Source organism: Phodopus roborovskii, unplaced genomic scaffold (genome assembly GCF_943737965.1).
Source record: "Phodopus roborovskii unplaced genomic scaffold, PHOROB, whole genome shotgun sequence".
In the NCBI taxonomy this organism is placed as follows: Eukaryota; Metazoa; Chordata; class Mammalia; order Rodentia; family Cricetidae; genus Phodopus; species Phodopus roborovskii.
In genome coordinates this window covers 909,447-913,467 of record NW_026125391.1, presented here as the reverse complement: position 1 = coordinate 913,467, position 4,021 = coordinate 909,447, and the positions used below count along the sequence as shown (strand labels likewise).

Sequence of the window (4,021 nt, the reverse complement as noted above, 5' to 3'; positions counted from 1 at the left end):
ACCATCCCTGCATTCCTTGAATGAAGCCTACCTGTTGATAGGAGAACAAACTCATACAACCACTTTAGATATCAGTATGGTCGTTCCTCAGGAAAATGGGAATCAGTCTACCACAAGATCCAGCATTTCTGCGCTAAGGCATTTACCCAAAAGATGCACATTCATACAACAAGGGCATCTGTTCAACTATGTTCATAGCAGCATTATTTGTAATAGGCAAAACCTGGAAATAACCTAAATGCCACTCAACTGAAAAATGGATAAAATAAATGTGGTACATTTACACAATGGCGTGTTACTCAGAGGGGGGGAAAAAAACAAACAAACAATGGAATCTTGAAATTCACTGGCAAATGAAGAACCTAGAAAAGACTAGCATGAGTGAGGTAACCCAGTCATACAATAATAAATAAATAAATAAATAAATAAATAAATAAATAAATAAATAAAATCATGGAATCACATGATTGCATCAATCCGAGTCTTTTGTGCTCTCTCTCTCCCCCAAAATGGTGGCCTCAGCAAAGAAAAACGAACAAAGGGAAGACCATCTCCCTAAAGACTTTCTGAGAATGGGAATACTGGTGGAGAAAGCACCTATGTCCCAAAACCAGTCAGCTGGGCTGATGAAACAGATGATCTGGAGGAAGATGTGTCAATAACTTGGCATAGTAACTAGGACAATATGTATAGAGCATCTCCAATTGACTGTTCTATCCTTCCGGGACCCCAATATTGACTGGAGCTGTCTTTGCAAAACACCACCCTACACTCCTTTCCTGGTGAACCTGTCCTATGATGTGACAGAAGAGTCCATCAAGGAATTCTTTAGAGGATTAAATATCCTTGTTGTATGCCTACTATGTGAAACCAGCAATCCCAACTGGTGGAATGGCTTTGGTTATGTGGAATTTGAGCCACTTGGATTCTCTGCTCAGTACCCTTGAGTGTCAATGACGAGTCTCTAGGTAACAGGCAAATCGGAGTGGATGTTGCAGATCAAGCACAGAACAAAGACCAGGATGATTATTCTTGTGGTCGAGATTGAAATCAGGATTCTGACAAAATAGACACAGATTGAAGTGCCTGTCCTGCCACAGACAGCTTTGATGACTACCGACCTAGAAGAGATGATAATAGCTTGGAGACAACTATCAAGGTCGTTATGATTCAGACCAGTATTGGAATGGATATCGGGATGGGTATCAGGATAGCCCACACAGAGATATGGATCGCTAGGGGACCGGGATTGCTATCACGACCAAGGCAGCAGAGACTATGACTGAGGCTATGACTCCAGGATAGGCAGTGGCAGAAGAGCATTTTGGTACTGGGTAACGCAGGGATGATGACTACAGAGGAGGTGGGGAGCGCTAAGAAGGGACGGGACGATGTGTCCTGGAGCTCCAGGGATGATTTCTCTTGGGATGATTATAAGCGTGATGACAGAGGTCCCCCCAAAAGACACAAAACTGAATCCAAAGCCTTGGAGTAGTCCTAAGGAAGATGATTACTCTGCTAGCACCTCCCAGTCCAGTCGAGCGGCTTCTGTCTTTGGAGGAGCAAAGCCTGTTGACACAGGTGCTAGAGACAGAGAAGTAGTTGAACAGCTACAGAAGGAGCAAGAGAAGTTGCAACAACAGCTGGATGAGCCAAAACTAGACAGCCGGCCACGGGAGAGACAGCCCAGTTAGTAAAGTGAAGAAACTCAGGAAAGAGAACAGGTGAGGACAGGAAGTGAGTCATCTCAGACTGGGTCCTCAGCCACATCTGGCAGAAATGCACTAAGGAAAGAGAGAAATCTCTAGACAACGAAGAAGACTGTTACTCTCCAACTTCTAAATCTTCTACATGTGTTCGGCCTCTAAATGTAATGCCAGTCTCTCTACCTAAGGAGAATGCATGCATGGGTGAAGCGAAGCTCTAACCCACTTGTTTGATCTCAGAGTTCAGACACAGAGCAGCAGTCCCTTACAAGTGGTGGAGAGAAAGTAGCTTCAGTTCAGCCTTCTGAGAATGGACCATCAGGAAAAGATGAAAATAAAACAGATGGGATAAGTGTCCCAAAAGGTCAAACTGGGATCTCGAGTTAGGGTCATTGAGATGGAGGGAATGAAGACCCCTGGAAAGAGTTGGATAGGAAAGATGCCAAAAATGATCGATCAAGTCTCCAGATTTGCACCTGAGCCAAAGAAATCTGAGGATAATGAAGCCTCCAAGTTCAGTTCTTCAAGCAAGTACGCTGCTCTCTCCTTGGTTGATGAAGATGAAAATGAGGGAAATGACCACTCTGAGTATACCTCTACCTGCTGTGCTTTATTCTAGTCTCCACCCCAGAAGATTCAAGAGCAAATCAAACTCACCATCTCATGAAGACCCTTCTTAACGTTTTTTTTTTTTTTTTTTTTTTTTTTTTTTTTGGTTTTTTTTGTTTTGTTTTGTTCTTTTTTTAATGAAATGAAATTGTTTGGCATGCTGTTGCAGCCTTTTAAAGTATTGAAGTAACTGGAGAATCACCATTGTGGACAGAGAGATGTGGCTACCGCTTTTGAATGGGGAAGTTGAAATGTGTTCTGAAGATACCAAGTGGCTACCATTGTGACTAGTGCCTGGGGCTCCATTTAGCAGAAATGTAGTGACAGTGAGACTCAGTTGCATCAGTTAGGCAGTAGAGAAAGGTACAAGGAACAGTGAGAGATCTACCTTTTAATTCTTATTCTGTGGTGTTACCTATGAATTCCCAAACATCATCTGAATAAATTTCCCATCCTTGGAAAGGTAGATTTAGTCTCTCAAGTTGTTTTAGTCTCCAGAAGGCTGCCAGCCCTTCTACTTCAAATCAGACTTATTTGGGGGCAGCCTAGGGAGAGTTTTTATATCATCATCATCATCATCATCATCATTATTATTATTTTATTTTTTACCCTTCCCCCAAGGGGGTAAACATGACAGATTTGTAGTAAGTTTTGAAATAAAGGACTGTAAATATAGCAATACATAGTAACACAAAACTTTAATCTCAGGTTTGAAGAAGCAGAAGCAGACAGATTTCTGTGTTTGAGGCTAGCATGGTTTAATGAATGCGTTCTATAGCCAGGACTATCCATAGAAACCCAGTGTCAATAAATAAATTATAATATATAAATAAATAAGAACAGTGAACAATCTACATATCTTTGTTTCTCTAATTGAGATAATCTAGGTCCCTTGAAACTGAATAGGTACTTTAGGATTTACATGTACATTTGTATTAAGGCATATGGGACTTTGAAAGGGAATTTTTTAGAACATTGTCACTTAAACTGTATTAAATCTTTTCACTCATGAACATAGATGTTTTTCTGCTTTTTAAAATATATTTTTATTCCTTAAATAAAGAATACATCTTCTAGGTCTCATTTTATAAATTCTTGAAATTGATCCCTCTAAAACTATATGCTGCATCTATCTGGTCTTGAACATTTTTTTGTTGTTTAAATTGAGGAGTTCTTAATTATTACTACCTCTAAGGTGGTTATAAGTCAATTTAAGTTATTTATTTCAACTTGATTTAATTTTAGTGGATCACACATATCTGAAAATTTAGCTATTTTTTTTCCTGTTTTAGTGGAATACAAATTTTAAAAATATGATCTATGGTTCTGTAAATTTTCTCTGTGTCTGTTTTAATGATTTCCTTTTTATCTACATTTATTACCCAGTTAAAAACCTTCTTCGCTATAATAATGACTGTCCTGACAAAATATAGCCACTAGTGAGTCAGTGGCATGTTATTGGAGTGCTGAACTACTTTCTGCTTATATTTAAGGTCCTGTATACAAAATGGACATATTACTGACACCAAGAACCTGTATCTAGATAAATTATAGATTATATTAGATAATTATTGTTATGTTAAATACACAGAGTATTAAATGACTTCTTTCCATACTGATAGATTAGTGCATCTTTTTTACTTCATATCTGAAGATGTGGAGTAGATGTTAGTTCACAGAGATCATAAAATACCCAATATACAGAA

The 4,021-nt window shown here is 38.9% G+C and overlaps 1 pseudogene; it reads left to right on the top strand.

Moving 5' to 3' along the window:
* The first annotated feature begins 453 nt into the window (after window positions 1-453).
* Window positions 454-2,325, top strand: LOC127214821 (eukaryotic translation initiation factor 4B-like; annotated as a pseudogene).
* Window positions 2,326-4,021: the final 1,696 nt, after the last annotated feature.